The sequence below is a fragment of the Callospermophilus lateralis genome, chromosome 6 (genome assembly GCF_048772815.1).
Source record: "Callospermophilus lateralis isolate mCalLat2 chromosome 6, mCalLat2.hap1, whole genome shotgun sequence".
NCBI lineage: Eukaryota > Metazoa > Chordata > Mammalia > Rodentia > Sciuridae > Callospermophilus > Callospermophilus lateralis.
Window position 1 is genome coordinate 103,459,621 of NC_135310.1, and position 8,727 is coordinate 103,468,347.

The window sequence follows — 8,727 nt, forward strand, 5'->3', positions numbered from 1 at the left end:
AGCCAATTTGTCAACGACTGGCGTTTACTATTCAACTGAACCTGTAACTCATTGATAAGGAAGTGGTTTGAAAATTCTTCCTATCATTAACAGAGTGAGTGTAGAAAAAGCAACTTTTCAACACTGTATACAATCTTTGAGAACTAGAGGTAAAAAGTTGGCCAAGTGAGGCATCTGAAGAGCTGTCACTGAAACTATAGGGCCTGATTTTGTTTCCATTTATCTTGGTAATGAAGCCAGAATTAGGCAGTCCATATAGATAGGTAAATCCAGTCAGGTCGGATCTCGGAGGCCAATTTTGAGTGAGTCTGGAAGTTGGAGACTGTCCCCTGAGGGATTGAAATGTTAATTCCTTCAGAGCCCTTCCTCCACCCTTAAAAAGAACTTTCTTCTGCTCCAACCCTTTACTAAGGTATCCAGTCCCAGGAATTACCCCTCCCTACAGGGAGCTATAAAGTTGTATAGATGTATCCAGGGTTGCTCCATCCTGCCCTTCCCCCTTTAGCCATCTGTTTCCCATCTTTTGGCCAACCTACCTGATCAGGATGTCTAGTCATAAGCAGGAAGGAGAGAGATAAGAGGAAGAGAGCAGGAGAACAAAGGAAGCCTGAGACCTATAAAAAGGCAGAACACCCTTACTGTAAGGTCAGGCACCCGTGATCAAAAGGAGGCAGATTAAAAGCAGCTGAACAAGGCTTTATTGAGATTTGCTCCTGGTGAGACCCTCTGGTCCAGCAGAGCTGGTTGGGGGGAATCACACCCAGGCTCAGTCGGATTGGAATTTTATTGGGTTTAGGGTAGGAAGGGAGGGCTTGGGACAGGGAAGGGAGGTTTTTAAAGTTCCTTATCCTCTTGAGGTTGGTCAGGGGATCTTGCTGAGATCCGTGTCCTTCCAGGATTGGTCAGGAGACCCTGCTGATTGACAGGTGGTTATAAGGCACCATCGCTGCTTGTCTCTCTCAGTGCCTGGTGCTTGATTAATTGTTTTTTCACGTGTGTGGGTTGCCTGGTGCTTTGTTCCCTTAGCACCTCAAACCAGCCTATCACTTCTTGGGATACCAGGATACCAGCTATAGCCCACTTTTCCCTCACGGGAGAAGTCTATGTTACCCCTTTTTAAATAAACCCTACATTATATGCTTGCCTCAGCGTGCTTCTCTAATGTTCAAACTTCAACATGTGAGGGAGCAGAACTCTTAATGGCCATATCAGTAATACAAGGAGCAATGCATGTAAAATAATGTGCAAAGATTGAGAAGGGTTCAGAATCAAAAAAGTAAAGACTGGTTTCAGCTCTCATCTCTCATCATTTTCAAAGAGCAGACAGTTGCTCATGACCCCAGGGCCAGACATATGTTACAGATGCTGCTGTCTCTAAAGTTTGATCCTCTGACAACCCCTCACCTTTCCACCATGGGCTGTGCATCTGTTTCCAATATTCTCCAGCCTGCATCTGAAGAAAGTGATTTTCTTCTTCTCTGGGCTCAGAGTTAAAATACCTTTGTTTGAATTCAGCTCTGCTATTTAATAGCTGTATGGCCCTGGACAACTTCCAAATATTATTCCCACCCCGTTTAAGGCCCTTGCTTAGCATTTGGGCAGCCATCTTAAGTGACAGCTGCTATTTTAAGAAAAATTTCACTTTCCAGCCCAAGGGTGATTCTGACAAAGGCTTACCACTCCCTCATACCAGTCCCACACTTAACGCAGCCCTCCCATTAGGACCCAACTGGCTCTAATTCCTGAGCCTGCCCCATAAAAGTCCTGAATCCCAAGCCTATTTTGCCTCTCTCCATCTATGGCCTTTATTTGTCAGCTCTGACAAATAAGCTCCTTCCCAAGGAGCACAGGTGACTTTGGGAGCAAGCTAGAAATTATGCTGATGAGGTACATCAGACCTCCCCTGCCCATCCAAATGGCACTGAAGCCGTTCCTGATCAGGACCCCCAGTTGGGGTTATAATTACTGGAGGAGTAACTAGAGGAAACCAGTTCATTACTTGCCTCATGGCAGGATTTAGAAAGGCAGCCCATAAGGCTATCAATTATGAAAAGCTGCAGGAATTCATCCAAGATAAAAATGAAAACCCTTCAGCATATTTAGACCAACTGACCAAGGCTTTATTAGAATATACTAATCTGGACCCTGAGTCTCCAGATGGGAGACAACTACTAATGACCTGCTTTTTCTCCCAGAGTTTCCCTGATATTAAGGCCAAACTAAGGTGCCTTGAGTGGAGGCTCCTAACTCACCAAGCAGAGGTTCTGGGAGTGGTCTTTAAGGTGTACAACGGGGGAGATGAGAAGGTCCAGAAGCAGAAATATCAGATGCTCTCTCAAGCCATCCAGCTGGCCTTAGCATCGTCCCTGGTTCCCCTGGCCAATGGACGGGTCCCTGGGACCACCTGGCCCCTGTTTTAAATGTGATCAGACGGGTCACTGGACTTATACATGTCCCAAGCCTCATAAGCCTCTGGGCCTTTGTCCTAAATGCCATCAAGAGGGACACTGGACCATTGACTGTCCCCAAGCCCATCCAGCCCTTCTGGTTTCCCTTTCCCTTTTCCTGGTCCCCATCACCTGACCACTACCATCACTCCACAGGGAACCCAGGGTAACTACATATTTCAGGTAGGCCTGTCTCCTTCCATGTAGACACCAGGACTACATAGTCAGTCCTCAAGGAGTTCTGGGGGCCTATTACCAACCCTTACATACACCTAGCCTTGTTTGTGCTTTTGACTCTCTAATTTTTACCCACTCCTTTTTGATCATTCCACAGTGCCCTGTTCCCCTTATGGGAAGGGACATCCTCACAAAGTTGGAGGCTATACTTCCTTCCCCCCCCCCACATATGCTTCCATCCAGACTTGCCTGCCGCTCCCCTGATCCTCACCCTTACCTTAGGACCATCCCCTATCCCGTCTGCCAGTGCCTTCCCATGACCCACTTCTGAGGTGGATTCTACTGTCTGGGATGTTTCAAGTCCTTCTATCGCCTCACACCACAAGCCCATTCACATCTGTCTCAAAAATCCCCTCCATTTTCTAGCCCAATCACAATACCTGCTTTTCCACCTTGCTGTTGCTCTCCCTCTCTTTTTGCAGAACAGCCTTGTCAGGTTCCTGACAATAAACCCACTTCTTAGGAGTTTCTTCCACATCCCTCCCTCGTACAGGAAGGCCCCTTGCTCCAAGCAACATACAATGGCTCAAATGGCTCCTCCTTCCTTTAGGAGGGAGTTCCTTGGGCAGGGTATGCTATAGTCTCTAGCCTTGGTTGTGGGAGCGGCTCCCCTCCCCAATAATATATCCCATCAGCAGGCTGAACTTGCTGGCCTCATCAGAGCCTTCACTTTGGCAAAGGGAGCCTCCCTCAATGTCTACACTGATTCTAAATATACTTTCTACATATTTCTCTCCCATTCTGCTATTTGGAAGGAGTGCAGATTCCTTACCACCAAAGGAACTTTAATTACTAATGCCCCCTTTATCTCTGATCTCCGTCAGGCCTCAAAACTTCTCACTGCCATTGGAACTGAAGGATGGCAGCTAAGTAACCCCCTTTTCCAGTAGACACTTCCTTTCCTGACCTCCTCCTTGTCATAGGCCTTTTGCTAATGCTCCCTGAATCATTAGATTTATTCAAGATCAGATTCAAAGGATCTCTAACCAAACTGTGAACCAGCTTCTGTTACAGGACTTCCAACCCCTCTCCAAAACTGGACCATCCAGAGTCAGCATCGCCCTGTATCTCCTGACCATCAGTATGGCCTCAATGACACCCCGTGCCCCTAACAAGGGTCCAGACACCGCCCCTTCTGAAGTCTCTGATGGGGAAGACAGCAAAGGGGAGAGGCCTTGCCTGTCCTAATGGCTCTGTGCCAGGTTTATGGGTACTCTAGAATTTTCTCAAATTCTCTCGTTAGGGACAATTCTTACAGACCACACTACATAATTATATAGATACAGAGAGCAAAGGAATACACCCCACTGTAGCGGTTCCCCTACCCCCACCATGGGTCATCATATTGGAAAATTTGACGTGACAGGAGGAAATCAGTAATCACAGCTGATCCTCTAGGTCTTGGGCATGCAGTGACACAAAGGCCCTCATATCCTCTCTGGTAAGGCAGCAATAAACCTGACAGAACCAGGTAGCAAGAAGTAGATTTGCTGGCCATCAGAAGCCCAGTAGGGAACTGCCCCTAACAACATGGACGATTTCTCTGACACAGGCATCTGCTTTCTGTTTTCTCATATTCAGATAGAAGTTTAATTTCAACAGTTATGCCAGGTTGACCACTAGCTTGTGTACTGAAAAATTGGGGCAAAGTTGACTCACAGATGCTCGAGAAAAAGTGCCTCATTTTCTCCTGCAGCAAATATGGCCTCTATAAACATGGCCTCAATTCAAACTTTCCGATAGAGAATCATGTCCATCAGAGGGAAATATAAATTTTAATGCCACTGTGCAGCTTAGCCTGTTCTTTAAAAAGAAAGGGAAATCATCAGAAATTCCTATGTGTAGGCCAAAGGAAAATACCCAAATTGCACCAAAAATGCAAATTAGATTCAGCTATGATCATTCTGATTGAGACCCAATTTCCCCCCAAAAGTTCATTAGCTATGGTAGGTTCAGCACAGACAGACCAGAATTTATTACATGAAAGACATCTAAGGGTCTCATAGTCTCCCAGGGTAACAGGTCACATGGGAAGAGTGGATAATCTGGAGGCTTGCATTTTTTTCCTGATCATCCATGAAGGAGGAGAGAGGTTATGACCACACTGATAAGGTAGCAGTAAAATCCAGAGGCACAAAGACACATCAAGGAAAGGAAACTTCACGAATATCCCTGATGAACATAGATGCAAAAATTCTTAATAAAATTCTGGCAAATCTCATACAAAAACATATTAAAAAGATGATACACCATGATCAAGTGGGTGTTCATCCCAGGGTTGCAAAGTTAATTCAACATATGGAAATCAATAAACATCATTTATCACATCAATAGACTTAAAGACAAGAATCATATGATTATCTCAATAGATGCAGGAAAAAAAATACAGCACACCTCATGTTCAAAACATTAGAAAAACTAGGGATAGTAGTAATACCTCAACATTGTAAAAGCTATCTATTTAGCTAAGCCCAAGGCCAACATCATTCTACATACAGAAAAATTGAAAGCATTTCCTCTAAAAACTGGAACAAGACAAGAATGCCCTCTTTTACCAATTCTCTTCAGCACCGTCCTTGAAACTATAGCTAGAGCAATTAGAAGAAAAATATTAAAGGGATATGAATAGGAAAAGAAGTCATGCTGATGACATGATTCTATATTTAGGAGACCCAAAAAACTCCACCAGAAAACTTCTACAAGTCATAACTAATTCAGCAAAGTAGCAGGATTTAAAAATTAACACCTATAAATCAATTGCATTCCTATACATCAGTGATGAATCAACTCAAAGGGAAATTAGGAAAACTACCTGATTCACAATAGCCTCAAAAATAAAATAAAATACTTGAGAATCAATCTAGCAAAAGAGATGAAAGACTTCATCTTAATTCCTCTGCTCTGTGTATCTATATAATTATTTACAAAGAAAACTACAGAACACTAAAGAAAGAAATTAAAGAAGACCTTAGAAGATGGAAAGATCTCCTATGCCATTGGATAGGCAGAATTAGCAAAGTCAAAATTGCCATACTACCAAAAGTGCTATATAAATTCAATGCCATTTCTATTAAAATTCCAATGACATTCTTCATAGAAATGGAAAAAGCAGTCATGAATTAATTTGGAAAAATAAGGGGCCCAGAATAGCCAAGAAATCCTCCGCAGGAAAAGTGAACTAGATCTTAAATTATACTGAAGAGCTATAGTAACAGAAACAGCATGGTATTGGCACCAAAATGGAGATGCAGACTAATGGTACAGAATAGAAGACACAGAGAAAAGTCCACATAAATTCAATTGTCTCATACTAGACAAAGGCACCATAAACATACATTGAATAAAAAAATGTAACCTCCTCAATAAATTGTTGAGAGCCACAGCCAAGTCGGGATGGCTACCGGCATTAGCCAGGCAGAGTGGTTGAGAGGTGACACCAGCGAGCCATTAAGATGATGATAATTAAGTTAAGCTGTGTATAATTGCTGTGACTGGATGATGCTGGATTGAAACAGGCTGTGTATTCAGTTGTACATAGACATCTGCTGACTGGCAATAGGGCGGCTCCTGCTGCCTCGGGCGCCCACTACTTTTGAGTTCTCCGGAGTTCCGGTAGAGTTCTCATGAGCCCTCCATTGGGGGCTGGGAGAGTTCCCAGGGAGTGCGGGTGGAGTTCGGGCAATAAAGGAGTTCCTGTTTGAACCTACAAGTGCCTCGTGGCGGCTTGGTTATTTTATGCCCAGCCAGACTTCGGCAATAAATAGTGCTGGGAAAACTAAAATCCATATGTAGCCAAGTGAAATTAAACCTCTATCTCTCACCCTGCACAAAACTCAACTCAATGTGGATCAAGGACCTAGGCATTAGACCAGAGACCTTGTGCCTACTAGGAGAAAATGTAGGCCCAAATCTACATCATGTTGACTTAGGAACTTAGTTCCTTAACAAGACTCCGAGAGAGTGCAAGGAGTAAAATCAAGAATCAACAAATGGGATGGAATCAAACTAAAAAGCACACAGCAAAGGACACAAACAATAACATGAAAAGGAGAGAGGCTCTAAACACACTAGTACAGAATGGGAGAAAATCTTTGCCACCTGCACCTCAGATAGAGCATTAATCTCCAGGATATATAAAGAACTCAAAAAACTTAACACCAAAAAAACCCAAATAATCAGATCAATAAATGGGCAAAGAAACTGAACAGGCATGTCACAGAAGAAGAAATATGATTGGCCAACAAATACATGCAAAAATGTTTAACATCTTTAGCAGTTAGAGAAACACAAATTAAAACTCCATTGAGATTTCATCTCACTCTAGTCAGAATGGCAATTATGAAGAATACAAGTAACAATAAATATTGGTGAGGATGTGGGGGAAAAGGCACACTCATTCATTGCTGGTGGGACTGCAAATTGGTGCAACCACTAGGGAAAGCAGTTTGGAGATTCCTCAGAAAAGTTGGAATTGAACCACCATTTGACCCAGCTATCCCACTCCTCAGTTTATACCTAAATGACTTAAAATCAGCATACTATTGCAACACAGCCACATCAATGTTTATAGCAGCTCAATTTACAATAGCTAAACTATGGAACAAACTTAGGTGCTCTTCAAAAGATGAAAGGATAAGGAAAATGTGGTATATTTACACATTGGAATAATAGTCAGCCATAAAGAATGACTTTATGACTTTTGCAGGTAAATGGATGGGACTGGAGACTATTATGCTAAGTGAAATAAGCCAATTCCTAAAAATGAACGGCTGAATAATCTCTCTGAAATTCAGATGCTAACTCACAATAAGGGGTGGGAGCATAGATGAATAGAAGCACTTTGGATTAGACAATGGGGAATGAAGAGAATGGAGGTGGGATGAGAGTAGGAAAGATAGTATAATGAATTGGACATTACTTTTCCATATGCATATATGAATACATGATCAACATAATTCCACATCATGTACAACTAGAAGAATGGAAAATTATATTTCATATATATATAGAATGTCAAAATATATTCCACTGTCATGTATAACTAATAAGAATAACAAAATTAAAAATCTAGGGGTCATGGAAGAAGGGGTGAGAACTGCTGATACTAGATGATCCAGGAGCAAGGAGATGTCCTTTATCCAGAGACAGTTTTTATTCAAAGGGGAGCCTCATCCTCAAAAGCAATGATGGGAGATGACCTAATCACAGTTAAAAAAAAGTTGTATTATAATATTTTACATCCAAACCAGGCCTGATTACCAGCCAAGGGAATAAAAAAAATAACCTAAAAAGGAAATATGACTACAAACACACCTCAAGAGATTGAGTTTACAAAAGCGAGAAGAAAAAACAGTCAAAAGTTCCCAATGCATGAGGTTTTGCTTCTCAAGCTCAAAGTTTCCTTACTTCTTAGCTTTCCATCAGATCTGTATCTCTCCAAGATTTCGTCTGGAATGTAAGCTTCAGAGGTAATTGACCAAAACTAGTTTGGGATCAAAGGGGAAAAAAAAGTGTCATTTTAAAATTTAAGCCACTGCAGGACTTAAATGGCTCTTGCAATTTGTCACCCTTCATTCTTAACAAGTTCCTCCCTAAATGCTACCACACAGGGAGAGAAAATAGAATGATCTCATATATACAACCTTGAGAACCTTTACCTGAGGATTTCAGAGCTCTCAAATTCTTTAGATATCTGCACTGACTCTAAGTTGACCCAAAAGTTCACTGTGATCTGATAGTTTTACATGCTCTTTTGCTAGAGTAATTATGGCCATGCCATTTTTTTTTTTAGAACTCTGAAATTTTTTTTAAAATTTCTACATATTTTTTTTGAGCTTACAGTTTTTGGTGCTTTTATGTTTAAGTCCTGTGCACCTAAATTAATATATTCTGTTCTGATCAGCCTTATTTTATCTAACTATAGAGGTTTCTTGCACTTTGTCTTTATTTAGAAGTCAATAACTCAAGGGAAATCTCAAAATTCTTGTTTCCTGTTGGGTTTTATGTATATTTGTGCATGCCTCTGTATTGTATGTGTGTCTAA